General features: G+C 50.9%; 1 long non-coding RNA gene across 7 annotated transcripts; it reads left to right on the top strand.

The window, feature by feature from the left end:
• The first annotated feature begins 8,995 nt into the window (after positions 1 to 8,995).
• On the top strand, positions 8,996 to 13,048 carry LOC102556115 (uncharacterized). Of its 7 annotated transcripts, none has more exons than XR_015645667.1 (4): positions 8,996 to 9,175; positions 9,731 to 9,811; positions 10,161 to 10,246; positions 12,363 to 13,048. It is a non-coding gene; the product is annotated as an uncharacterized LOC102556115 (long non-coding RNA). The 7 variants fall into 7 exon arrangements; XR_015645673.1 differs by lacking the exon at positions 9,731 to 9,811 and adding an exon at positions 9,610 to 9,730 and having other exon boundaries at positions 9,000 to 9,175; positions 10,164 to 10,246; XR_015645671.1 differs by lacking the exon at positions 9,731 to 9,811 and adding an exon at positions 9,548 to 9,730 and having other exon boundaries at positions 9,007 to 9,175; positions 10,164 to 10,246.
• The last annotated feature ends 1,052 nt before the right edge of the window (positions 13,049 to 14,100 follow it).

Below are 14,100 nucleotides of genomic sequence, written 5' to 3'. Positions count from 1 at the left end.
GCTGGGAGAGGCTGTGGCTGGCAACCAGCAAGACGTGGTGTAAACATAGAGCCCCACCATAGAGGCTGACAGCATTGTCACCGGAGGGCAGCAGGTTTGCTCTCCCTGGAACCCGTTCTATGGGTCTGCACAGACGTTTAATGACATCCGTCTGCCATTACTGTGTGCTATAACAGCTCCCGGGCTCTTGAACACCGTGTGCACAAACCCACCCCGGGACCTCAGCAGCCCCAGATCTTCTCACCGCCCCCACAATCTTGCGGTTTACAGAGCATCACACTGTGGGGATCCTACAGCCTGAAGCCTTTTGGATTGACTTGTTCAATACTGTGCATTTAAGGCTCTCCTGTCTTCTTGAGGCCTGGTGGCATATTCCTTTCCAGCACAGCCATCATTGTTCTGTTACCTGGGTGTGTCTACTTATTCAGCCGTTCACCAATTACAGGACAGCTCCGTTGCTTCCTTGCTTGGCTGTTAAGGAATGTGGCCGCAGCGCACACTTATGCTAAGGCTGCATGCGAATGACCCTGTGGATAATTACATGGGAGCTTTGCTGGAGTGCCTGGGAAAACTGTTGAGTTTTCAAGAGTCTGCCCAGCTGTCTTCCAAGGCCACTCTGCCATTCTGCCTCCTGGCCAGCTTTGCTCCCCAGCCTGGCCGGCTCTTGGTGACTTTGACAAACTTTGGCATCATAGGGAACTGGGCACCTCTAATTACGGAAAGTGTTATCTCACTGACTTAATTTGCATTTCCCTGATGTTATTGGAAATGGTGCCTCCTTTCTCGCACTCATTGGAAGCCTCTGCACTACAAGGTTTTTCTGTGTAGCCTTGGCTGTCCTAGAACTCGCTATGTAGACCAGGCTGGCCTCGAACTCATACCTGCTTCTGCATTCCAAGCGCTCGGATCAAAGATGTGCTGTATGCACCACCACCCAACTTTTGGTGCCTTTTAAACATCATGTTATTAATTTTCCTTATTGTTGGGTCTTGACAATCCGTGGCATCCTTGGGGTATCACGTGTCATTTGAAAATGTTTTTCTCCCAGCCTGGCATGATGGCTACATATTCTCTCACCAACATCTTTCATGGAACAGAAGTCTGTTTATTTTAGATTTATTTTTATTTTTTATTTATGTATGTGTGTATGTATGTGTCTGTGGGTATGTATACATATGTGCCTATAGGAGGCCAGGGGAGGATGCTAGATCCCTGGAAGCTGGGGTTATAAGTGGTTGTGAAACACTGTTCTTGTTTTGGTTTCTTTTGCTATAATAAAATCCTAGGGGCTGGAGAGATGGCTCAGTGGTTAAGAGCACTGACTGGGGGTTGGGGATTTAGCTCAGTGGTAGAGCGCTTGCCTAGGAAGCACAAGGCCCTGGGTTCGGTCCCCAGCTCCGGAAAAAAAAAAAAAAAAAAGAGCACTGACTGCTCTTCCAGAGGGCCTGAGTTCAAATCCCAGCAACCACATGGTGGCTCACAACCATCTATAATGGGATCTGGTGCCTTCTCCTGGTGTGTCTGAAGACAGTGATGGTGTACTCATATACATAAAATAAATATTTTTTTTTTAAATCGAGCCAGAAGAAGCTGGAGAGGAAAGGTTTTATATCGTCTTACATTTTCAGGTAATGGTTTACAATTAGGGAAGTCAAGGCAGGAGCTCAAGGCAGGAACGTGGAGTTAGGAATTGAAGCAGAGGCCATGAAGGAATCCTGCTGACTGGCTTGCTCCCCATGGCTTGCTCAGTTTGCTTTCTTATACAGCCCAGGACTACCTTCTGGGGCCCGCAGTGATCTGGGCCGTCCCACATCAACCACAGTCAAGAAGATGCCCCCACTGACTTTCCTACAGGTCAGTCTGTTGGAGGCATTCTCTGTTGAGGCTCCCTCTCCTCAGATGACTCCAGCTTGTGGCAGGTTGACAAAAAACTAGCCAGCACGTCCATCATGTAGATGCTGGGAACCAAACTGGGGTCTTCTGCAGTAGCCACATCTCCATCCTCAGAACATAAGTTTTTAATGTGAACAAGGCTTGGCTGGCCACGGGTAGAGCATGACTTTCGTGTTGTGTCTTTTTTTTTTGGTTCTTTTTTTCGGAGCTGGGGATCGAACCCAGGGCCTTGCACTTCCTAGGCAAGCGCTCTACCACTGAGCTAAATCCCCAACCCCTCGTGTTGTGTCTTAAAAGCTGTAAATCTCTCCAAAGCCACTTGAGACTTCTGTGTGACAGTTTGGGTGGGTGTTAGCTTCGCATTTTACATTTAGATCTGGAACCCAACTAAAGTTAATTTTCAGCTAAGATTGAGGATTGTTTGTTTTGTGGGTTTTTTTTTTTTTTTTGGTTCTTTTTTTCGGAGCTGGGGACCGAACCCAGGGCCTTGCGCTTCCTAGGTAAGCGCTCTACCACTGAGCTAAATCCCCAGCCCCTTGTTTTGTGTTTTAATGCATGGAGCCCCCCTGTTCCAATGTCACTGACTGGAATAATGGTTCTGCCCCAGCCTTCTGGATTAGATGAAGTCCACGGTATTGGGTGAGGAAAATGGTCCCTAACATGTTCACCCTACCAAACTCAAGCATCATCCAAACACCGCACATGTAGCTCAAAGTCATGTCCAACCAGTTCCCAGAGACCCAGGGACCTGTCAAGTGAACACACAGAGCCAGCCCCCTGGACCCTGCTTCTGGCTTGTCACCCTGATCTACCTGCTCACTCTATCCTCATTACGAATCTTCCTCCTTCCCTGTGGCTCTGGCCTCCTCAACTATTTTCATCACACTAGCTCTCCCTTCTGCAAGTAACTACACATCTCTAGGGACTTGACGAGGGCCATCGTCATGTGTGGATCAGCCTGGGGGAACTGACATCCCCATTGTTTGGAGTGTGGTTGCCTCTAGACACTCATACAAGTGCTGTGTTCTTCCTAGCCCCACCCTAGTGACCCAAGAAAGGGCCTGGGGGTGGGGGTGGGAGGCAACACAGTCACTCAGTGCAGAAGCAGCGCTGGGGTTCAGAATAAGGCAGGATTCGAAGTTGTAGGTTGGTGGGGAGCAGAGTCCCGTAGGCAGAGACCGACACATTGCCCCATACACTTCAGGGTTGGGTAAGCTCCTGATCAGCACTGGACACCAAGGACTAGCTAGCATCTAGGATCTCAACGCCAGCCCTACCAGCTCTTGTTAAGGTAACTGCCAACATCGATACTAAGCCTTGGAATGAAGGCCGTGATGGACTGATGTGCACAGGCCCTCGTGTAACTTCTGGGCTTCTGTGGGGTTCATGTCTCATGGGCAGAGTGGGCTCTTACTGCCTGCTGGGCTTAAGAGAAAACCATCCCCGCTGTATGGATTTCCCAGGGTCCTTAGCAATCAGCCTCTCCGGATTGCTCCACCCTCCAGAAATTGGAGCCTCCTGCCCTGAGCAGACCCCGTGTCCGCAGCCGACCAGCAGCTGATGGACCTCTATTTATTTTGGCCAAAAGGGTTTTTCGGGAAATGAGAAGTGGACTTGGTTGTTTAGTCTCCTATCTCTCTGCTGGCTCTGGGAAAGGCCAGGGTGCCCAACAAATGAATTAGGGTCAGTGGGCTGTGAGAAGGGAACCTCTGTCCCCGGAGCCACTCACTGAGCTCCGAAGACAGGCCTTCTGCCTTCCCTTTGGGGAGGACCCGGAACTCAGATGTCCAGATGATTTCTGTCATCCTGAGGCTGAGCCAAACATGGCCTTCCCTTACTTGCCCATCTCTAACATGCTGGCTATCCCCCCAGCACACTTATGATCATATTATCACTTGACCCATGACTCAGTTTGTTCCCCACCCCCACTGTGGTGATAAAACTTCACGGCAAAAGCAGCTGAAGGGAGAAAGACTATTCTGCCTATAGTTCAAGGGATACAAACCATCATGGTGGGGAGGTAAGGGCGACAGAAGCCTGAAACAGCTGGCTACATGGCAGAGAAGGAGAAGTGCTGGTATTCAGTTCTCTTGATTTGTTTATGTAGGTCATAGGGAGTGGTGCCACCCACAGTGGGCAGGCCTTCCCAGTTTAATTAGCATAATTAATTTCCCTACCACATGCCCAGAGACCCATCGCTAGGTGGTTCTAGGTTCTGTCAAGATGACAGTGGATATAAGCCATGCGTGGAAATATTTTTAGAGAACTGCCATCACCCAGGCCAGTGGCTCACAGGGCATCCAGTCCTATCCCCATCTGCAGCCAGCCTCTTCCCTCACCGTCACTTCTGGCAAGCCCAGCATCCTGGGAGCATCTTTCCTGACCATTCAGAGCAGCCCCTGGGGTCCCAGGGCTGCCATGAAAAAGTGCCACATGGTGGAGAGAGACCAAGGTTCTTCCATTTGGTCAACGTGAGCCCCACTGTCACAGGATGAATCCTCCCTGCCTCTTTCAGAGCCCCAGGGGCCCAATACTGGGATCATACAGTCTAAGTTCTCTGCCTTTGGCATCACATGGCTTCTTGGTCTGATTTCTTCCTGTATCCTTTGCAAAAACACAGTGATGTCATGTAGGTACTGTCTGGGCATTCCCAAGGATCTCATCACCACAGAGCCTCACTGACGACGTTTACAAAGGCCTCCTTTATAAGGAGGGCCCCATAGTGGATCTTTGTGAATACACAGGTATGAAGAGACTGTCTTTCAACTCACAGAGCTGAGCACAGAGGTGCTCTCCTCTGCTCACAGGCATGCAGAGAGAGCTCTGGAGAGGGCTGCAAAGGTCTGTGAAGAACCCAGGCTAGAGTCAGTATCTGCAGACATCAGAGAACTCAGAATACAGATCTGCAACCCGTCGCTCACCGTGAGCCCGGATTCTTCCAGACCTCCCAGCCATAGTGAGCCGTGGTCCAGCAGATATCACGAGCAGAGGCTCTGCCCTCTGAGAGCTCGTGCCCACTGGGTTTACTGTTTGCTGCCGCTGAGAACACAGGTCTACTCCACGCGTTGGGGAATGGTCAGAAACGTGATTTCGCAATTCTCCAGTGTTTACAGTGGTCTCTTTCCGTTGCCTCAGTGCACTGTAAACACACAGGACCCGGCTCTCAGCTGCGTAATTGTGGTTTTAGGGGAGAGTTCCAAAAAACGCACACCCAAAGCCTCTATGTCTGTGATGCCGATGAACCGTGAGCAGCCTCTTCTCTGTTCTCATCCTGTCAGGGGCAGCCATGGGCTTGTCCTCTTATTGGGCCTCCAAACCGTTACAGACAAGGAAGAAGGAGCTAAGCCGGCCAGAGGGTGTCTATGAGGAAAAGCAGCAGCTCTCCAAGTCACATCCAGGTCCTCCCTGATCTGACAGCTCTCTGGGGCGGGCTGGCCGTGAGAGTGTGTGCAAAAGTTCCCATAGAAGATTGCGATCCCAGATCTCAGAATTCTACACAGGACTTCTGTTAGTCTCTAAAGTGTTCGTGTGTGCCCGGAGTTTCTGTGCCTGTACGTGTGTTCGTTCCCAGAGGACGTGTGCCTGCACACTCACGTGTGTTTATTGGTATGCATGCACGTGTGTGTTCATGAACTGTGCCCATCTTTTTGTCTCCTTCACCCACCAACCTCCTAAGGCCAGCCTTGTCTGTTCCCAGTGAGAGTCCGTGAAGGCCAAAGCTGTGTGTGCCAGCATGAGGGCCAGCCCTAGGCTAGTGGCTTGTGAGGGCTGCCTGTTTCTAAAACCAACTCAGTGGTTAGTCTGGAGAGACTTCTCCAGTCCAGACGCTTCCCCTGCAGTGAATGTCAAATGTCAAATGCAGCCCGAGGGACATGTTCCCCACATTTCCTCATTTCCAAGAGCAGCCAAGACTGGGCTTGAAGGCACGTGATGGGCAAGCACAATGACCCTTTGTATACATGGGCATCTGTAGCCGCAGCCTGAGGCTCACGGATGGGTTATCTGGCTGCCTGGCTGCCCCTGAGGACAAGGCTTTACCACTTGCTCCCTCAGTGCCCAAGTCCTATCCTGCCAATACCCTGAGCTCTGTCCCGGATTGTTGGGGGGGGGCAGGGGATACTGGCTGCAAGGGAGACCATTCTTCTAATAGAACGTTTTTAGGCCAACATATTCATAAATAGAATAACTTGCGACCAGTGCTCAGAGCCACTGGAACAAGCAGAAGTGGGTCGGTCACAGAAGCCGGTGCTGGCTGAGCAGAGCCCTGTGTCTTAGCTGGAAAGAGGCAAAAAGCAACACAGAATAGCAGAGTCCTGAGCCTTAGTGGCCTCTGAAGACGGCACGGCTTCCAGAAAGCCTTTCCCACTGGGGTTCTGAGACCCCTGAGGAGTAGAAGGACCCTTTAGTCTTCTCTACAAACTAACCAATACTGCCCCTCACCCTTCCTTTTAGAAGTGTCCCCTCTCCCTGAGAGACCTTGCTTTGGTTTCAAAGAAAGCCCCCCTCCTTCTTCCCACAGAACCAGGAAGGAAGTCCAATGGGCAAGACTGCCCGGAGTGGCCTGCCGGGATGCTGTATCCAGGATGACGCTGATAAGGGTTTGGAGGCATCAGTGGGAAACCACTAGTCCAAAAAGAAAACAGACATGACAATCTGCAGATAAAAGTACATTTATGGGGTTGGGGATTTAGCTCAGTGGTTAGAGCGCTGGCCTAGGAAGCGCAAGGCCCTGGGTTCGGTCCCCAGCTCCGAAAAAAAGAACCAAAAAAAAAAAAAAAAAAAAAAAAAGAAGTACATTTATATGTCCTCAAGGAGGGAGGTGTCTGTCCACGAGGTATGCATACATGTGTGTGTTCTCAAAGAGGGAGATGTGTGCCTTATGTGTGCATGTTCTCGAAAGGGGAAGTGTGTGTGCATATGCTATGTTATATATGTGTGTTCTCAAACTCTGTTTATCATAGTTCACCTCTATCCAGAACTCAAGTCTCTCTCGCCAACTACCACTGGACCAAGGACTTGGGAAGCCACTGGTTTGGGAAAGGGTGCTGTCAGAGATGAGCCCAGAATGCCTTGCAGCAAGAACACAGTAACTTAAAACAACAACAACAACAAAGGCAGTGCTGAAAGACACAGAAAGCAGGGGCTGGAGAAATGGTTCAGCCATTAAGAGCACTGGCTGCCCTCCCAGAGAACATGGGTTCCATTCACAGCACCCACATGGCGGCTCCCAACCACGAAACTCCAGTTCTAAGAGATCTGATGCTGCCCTCTTCTGGCCTCTGTGGGTACTGCATGGATGTGGTGCAGAAAATATGCCCGCCAAATACAGAATACATAAGATAAAAACAAAGGTTGAAAAGACACAGAAAACAGCCTCCAGCATCTCCCCTGGGGTCAAAGTTGAGCAGTTGGATAAAGGAAACAAACACAGAAGGAGTCACATTCAGAGGTAGTCACAGACACTTACATTGACACAAGGGAGCCAGCACCCAGAGCATCTGGGTCTAATCACAAGACAGGCCCAGCAGGGGATGTGTGACTGCTCAAGTAGTCCAGGTCTCCTGCTGTCTAGGAAAGTCTGAGAAGGTGCCCCGGTGAGCAAGATGAAGAGACAGATAACGCATCGTGGTGAGGGCCTCTGGGGTTCTTAAGAACACTGGCTAACTTGAATGGCACCACTCCATCTCAGAAGTCCTGTGTCTTCACTGGTCCTGTGTCAGCTTTAGAGTCAGTCAGGTTGGCTGGGCAGTGGTAGTGCATACCTTTGCTTTAACCCCAGTACTGGCAAGGAAGAGGCAGGTGGATCTAGGAGTTCGAGGCCAACCTGGTTTAGAGAGTGAGTTCCAGGACACTCAGGGCTACACAGAGAGACCCCGCCTCAAACAACCATAAATAAGTAAATAAATAAGTAAATAAGTAAATAAGTAAATAAGTAAATAAGTAAATAAGTAAATAAGTAAATAAGTAAATAAGTAAATAAATAAATAAGTAAATAAGTAAATAAGTAAATAAGTAAATAAATAAATAAATAAATAAATAAGGGCCAGCCAGGTCTCATGGAAGGAATCATGTGATCAGAAACAGATGAGGCTCAAGGTACCTACCTCACCGTAAGGCAAACTCCACTAGCTGGGACGTCAGAGATGCTATCCTTGTTTGTGGGACAGATGGACAGACAGACAGACAATCCCTTCCCCGAAGGCAGGAACAGGTAACAAGGAGCTGCAGGTCCTCAGTAAGCCAGAGCCCAGCATCCAACCCCATGGGATCTGAAGGCTGAGGAATGTTCGACTCCTCACCCATTTGGGCTCCCAAAGCTCTTACGGGCAAGTGTCTCATGTCAGAGGCATTCCCGGGCTGGCCTTGCATACTGATGAATCTGTAGGTCCGGGGTCCTTGAGTGGGGGTGAGGTCTACCCGTAGCTTCCCTAAGCATTGCCCCAGTGGGTCTTATGCAGGACCCTTCCCTAGACCCAAGGACTCCGTGATCTCCAAGTGGAAGTAGTCCCGCCTACACCTTGATGCCTGCAAACCTAAGTTGGCCCCTCCTGGACAATGCTGACACTCCATACTCGAGCCCCCCCACGAGGAGCCTGCAGCTGATCCCGTGTGGACACATCAAGGGGCTGTGGCCATCAGAGCTGTCTCCTACCTAGTGAGTGTGGTAGGTGTGGGAGCCACCTTGCACACACCTGGAGCTGTTTGGACATCCTTATCTGCAGAGAGCCTGGCTCCCTCAGACTCCCCTGTAGCTGCTTAAACATCCCTGAAGTCAAACCACCATAGACTTCTCCAAGAGTTTGGGGACCCTAGGTCTGGACCCTGTCCCTGGACACAAGCTTCTGGGGTGGAGGAATAGGGTCATCTCCTGAAGCGGGAAGAGACACAAGGTACCGTAGAGATAAAACTGTCCCACACAGCTACACTGGCTGAGGGATCACCCCTATAGCCAGTCAGCTCCATACCTTTCCCTCTGTCCTTTGTAGGGGACGTCCAATCCCGGCCCTGTACCCCGTGAGGCAGGATGCTGGGGGCTGAACCCATGCCAGCTGCTGAGTGGACAGCAGCTGATCCACCTTGGCCAGGCCCCAGGATGAGAGACATCCGGGGAATGTTCCAAGAACAGAAAGAAAAGCCATCAGCCTCAAGAGTCCCACTTTCGCCACACGCCTGCCTCCTCTGATTGAAGCCACAACTTGTTTCCATCCGGACTGGCCAGGGGCCACCTTATACTAGCACCCAGAGCCCATCCCCAGGGCTGATGAGAAGGTGACAGTTCTCGGTAAAGTGCTGGAATGCTTTTTTGAGGGAGGAGTGGCTTAAAGGCCTGATGGAGAAGGCTCAGGGGTTTGGGGGGTGGGGGGGGGACGGGACACAGAGATCCAAATAAGGTAGAGGTGTAAAATCCAAAGGGAGCAGATGTGTAATGGGTGACTCTATGGGACTAGAGCCGGTTGGGATCTCTTAAGTGATGGGATGTTGTGCTACTGTCCCGACCCCAGGGCACCAGGTGCTGATGAGATATTGGGAACTGGGGAGGGGTGGTGGAGCAGCCAGTGCAGAGCGGCTCCAGGCACTGGCCAACCCCAGTCAGCCACCTGGTGTTTGCTAAGTTCAGGGCCCCTTTCCTGCCCTGGGCTTCTGGCTTCTGCAGTCTGAGATGGAACGCTGCAGTCTGCGAAGCCGGTCCGGGTAGATGATGAATTGACGTTCCAGCCCTGGGAACTGCGTGTGGCTCCCGGAAGCCCAGCTGTGGAAAATCTCTCTCAGACCTGGTGCTGTAGCCCAGAGAAAGGGGATGGGAACCACAGTGCCTCATGGCCCGAACTCCCAACAGGTGCTGCTGGGGTCACTACACAGTGGTATGAAGTCTGGATTCCAGCCCGTTTGGCTAACAGGGCCTGGTTGTTTTGCACATGTATGCGTCTTTAAACCAAGTGATGGATGACACAGCCTGAGCAGGGCCTGCCCACACTCAGAGGGAGGGAGGGAGGGAGATGGGGACTGGGAAATGGAGAAAGAGGCAGGAGGGGAAGAGAAGCATGGGGAGGAAGAAGCATGGGGGAGGGGAAGAGAAGCATGGAGGGGGAGGGGAAGAGAAGCATGGGGGAGGGGAAGAGAAGCACAGGGGTGTAGAGAAGCATGGGGGAGGGGAAGAGAAGCATGGAGGGGGTGGGGAAGAGAAGCATGGGGGAGGGGCTGGATTTCATTTCTCTCCTACTCTAGTTGCTGCCCACTCCCTTGAGTTCACAGCTTAACTGTTGCAGCAGGAAGCCTGGGAAGGCACACAGACATGGCCACCATACGGAAGTCCCTGCTCTGCCCGGACCCTTGGCATGCTGCTCTAAGCTTGGTATTTCAGGATTTCACATTTAACGTATACCTGTTCGGAACTCCTGATAGTCTGTCTTGGAATTTTGGCTCTAAACCCTTAGAAATATGGCCCATGTGAGACAGTCTTGTGCTAAGGTCCCCTGGGTGAGTGTCAAGATTATATATGTGTGTGTGTGTGTGTTTGTGTGTGTTATATTTTCATCTTAAAATTATTTTTATTGTGTATGAGATGGGTAATGTGTGTACTCATGCATATATACACACCTGCACATACACACACGCACATACATACACACATGTATGTATAGTTCATCCACTCTGTTCCTCTCAAGAACATGCCTCCATGAGGCATCCTATGAGGATGGCCAAAGCCCAGTGCTATCTCAACTCCACTATATCAGCCTGGCAGGGCTGGTATTATCAATCCAGGCTGAGCATGAAAAGCACTTGTGCTAGCCACCAACAGAAGCAAAGGCTGCTTTCTTCCCATGAGCCTCAGGGGGATGTAGGACCCAAACTATGTATCTATCTACTTCCTGTTCATGGGTGAGGCCTCCTTTGCGGAGGCCACTGTGGGGCTGCATCACTAGCTCAGCCCCGTGGGAAGAGCATCCTTCCCAAATTCTGGTAGGGACCAGAGCTGCTGGCTCAGTCTGGCACTTGGGGGAAGATTTTGTAGTTTCACGTATCAGGAAAAGCTAAGAAAAGGTGTTAACAGCAGCAAGACAGAAACAGGAAAGCTGTCTGTGTGATGTCACGGGGGACTGAGAAAGTTGTCACAGCTTTGTCCTTAGAGTGATGCTAGGCTATGAAGTTGTACCCCAACACTTGGAACTAATGTTATGGGGACAGAACGGCCAGCAGATCCAACAGTAAGGGACAAGATGGAGCTACTTCTCAAGACCCAGTAGCATCTCAAAGCCAATGTCCCAGTTGTCCCCAACTGTCAACACAGTAGTAACAGAATCTCTGCCAAGACGTGTTTTGAAACTCCATAACTGATTTTAGACTTTGCATGGGAGGGAAAAGGTGGGCGTATTGCAGAGAAATCTTACAGGGCAAGCAAAGGACTTGCTGTGTAATCACTGCCCTACGTCATTGTGTTTGTGGGTGAGGACTGAGGGGGGACAGAGAACCAAGTTCACAGGGGGCTCAACTGTGCTCTGAAGAGGGCAGGTGGTGTCACTGTGGAATTAAGAGGGACACGGAAGTTAAGGTGGAAGTGGCTTCCTGAGGTGGCTGTTTCTTATTCCTAGAAGGAAACATTTTGAGGAAAACCATCAGGAAGGCATGGGGGAGGGTATCTAAACAGGACGGAAAGGGGAAAGGCTCCACCTGGGGGCCCAAGCCAAGTGCTGTTTAATGGATGTCCAGACTTAGGTTTCTCCCATTCCTATTGTATAAATTGGTTACTTTGTTTCTCTGCTGCTGGGTCTTTTGTCTTTTCCAGTTGTTCAAGAGAGGGACCTAACCCCAGACAATTATTAGCTCCATTGTTACACTTCAAAGGGATTTTGGCAAGAGGGTGGGGGTGGGGGCAGTGGGGGACCTGGAGGGGTGGGGTGGGGGTGTAGAGAGAAGGCTCAGTTGGTAGAATGCTTGTCGAGCATGCACAAGGCTCTATCCTCTGTACCACGGTAACTGGGCATGGTGGCGTGCCCCTGTAATCCCAGCATTTCAGAGGTGAAAGGATCAGAAATTTAAGGTCATTCTCAGCTACATAAGGAGCTGGAGGCCAGCCTGGGATTCTTGAGACACTATCTGAAACAAAGAAAGAAAGAACAGTTTCCCAATAAATGTGGCACTGGCTGTGCTGGAAAGAATATAAAACTTGCCTCACACAGCCCTAGGGATAAATGAAGGGCATTTTCTGACCCATGGGCACTTGTCTTTTGTAATCTCTAACACCACACACACACACACACACACACACACACACACACACACACACACACACACACACAGAGGGGTGGAGGAGATAGGAAGGAGAGAGAGAGAAGAGAGGAGAGATAGAGGGGGGGGGGCTAGAGAGGTCAGTATTCTGGGTGGAATGCAGCTGCTACCCTGGACAGCAATGGGCCATGTTTATGAGATCCAGGGACAATAGGGGTGTGGCCATCCTTTCCTTGGCTTAGGTGTGCACTGGTCCAGCATCAACAGACGACATTAAGTTGGATCATGTGGAGCAAGAGTGGCGTCTGAGCCAACCCCTGCTGGGTTCCGGACTACAGACAAGCTCAAAACCAGGTGGACAGCTCACCTCGGTGACTGGTGCCTTCGGAACCTCACCCAGCCACTGCCAACACTTGTGTCAGTCCTGTGGCTCCTACAGAGGGCTCCACAGCATCTGCCCAGAGACCACAGACCACAGACCACTGTCTGTTTCATGTTCAGCTCTATGAAACTGGGAAGTTGTCACTTAGATGGCTCTGAGACCCAAGCCGGACAGATGCAGAGCCCAGCCCTTCCGGGTCCCCAGCCAGGCCTGCATTCTGAGTTGGCTACAGTCTGTGTAGGTTTGAGCGTTGGCTCCGGAACTCTGTGTTTCCCTGTTTGTCAATGTTTTTGGGTCCCAGATAGGGGGTTTCAGGCTTCTTGTAAAGTCTGTCCCCTCCCCTGTTCCTGGATCTTTCAGAGAGAGAGAGAGAGAGAGAGAGAGAGAGAGAGAGAGAGAGAGAGAGAGAGAGAGAGAGAGAACTCAGCAATGCTGCTTAAAGCTTTGTTGTCTTTGCAGAACCTGCAGCCTTCAGCTATGGAGCCCCCAGGTTGCGTGCAACTGTGACCCTGTAATAAAACCAGAGGTTTCTCATGAATCAGAAAAGCTCCACGAATGCCTCATTCCTAGGAAGCCTGGCCTCCACCCACCCTGCCTGCATCTCCCTACATTGCCATCAAGGGGAAGAAGACTGTCCTTGAGCCCAGTCCTGCAAACACAGCAAGCAGCTTGTTTAAATAAGGCACATTACGCACTTTGTGACATTTGCCAATGTTTGGGTCCCAGATAGGCCTGTGGAGTGGATTCTCACAGCCCCGAGCAACTCCAATCTTCCTCAGGAAAATGGGTTCCACATATCAGCTCCTGGAGAGTACCCACAGGAAGGCTAGATTTCCTCTGTGGGGAATGCTGTCCCGTGTCTTGCTCTAGCTGGGGAGAAGACCCCTAGGATAAGAGGTAACCCCAAGTGCAGGGGAACCCCTAGATCCACGGGCTTAACTGTTAACATTAGTCCAACCCTTCAGGGTCTACCCCGAAGCACAAATCTGCATTCCATGCTGCACCTTGGCAAGCCCCCGGACCCCCACTTCTAAGTGAACCCCATGCCTGGTCACATCTCAGGCATTTGATGGCTTAGTTCCACGGGCACTCCTCAAGCTGTGCCATCTCTGAGGGCTCCCTTTGCAGATAGTCTCAAGCTCCTTTGAGAAACCCTTTTGAATATGGCCTTTAGCCATAGATACAAAAACCGGAACTCCCTGCCCGGCTGGTGACTCACCAAGCATTTACCTCCCAGCACATTTCCAGAGACAAAGCCAGGATTTTATGACCATGGGATTATGATGAGCGAGAGGTTGGAATTCCACAAGAAAGCCCCAAACTTCAGCACGTGAATCCTGGTAACTGACTGGGTAAACAGAAAGGCCCTATTTGGGACGTGCACGTCTGTGCCCCAAGACACCAGTTCCCAGTGTCTGGACTCTCGGTCTGCCGCCAGCCTACTGCTCCCACCATCCGCTCCCTTTGGTGGCTGGGGAAGCTTCCTTGCCTCTACGGGCAGCGGTTCAACCCTTGACCTACTTCATAACTGTGGTGTGGTCTCCAATGAAGTTCCTACGATACTTTCCCATCCTCAGCCCTTACCTTCCTATGGTCGA

This window comes from Rattus norvegicus, chromosome 20 (genome assembly GCF_021556685.1).
Source record: "Rattus norvegicus strain SHRSP/BbbUtx chromosome 20, alternate assembly SHRSP_T2T, whole genome shotgun sequence".
NCBI lineage: Eukaryota > Metazoa > Chordata > Mammalia > Rodentia > Muridae > Rattus > Rattus norvegicus.
Note: the sequence above shows the minus strand (reverse complement) of the source record. Positions and strands in the feature narration are given on the sequence as shown.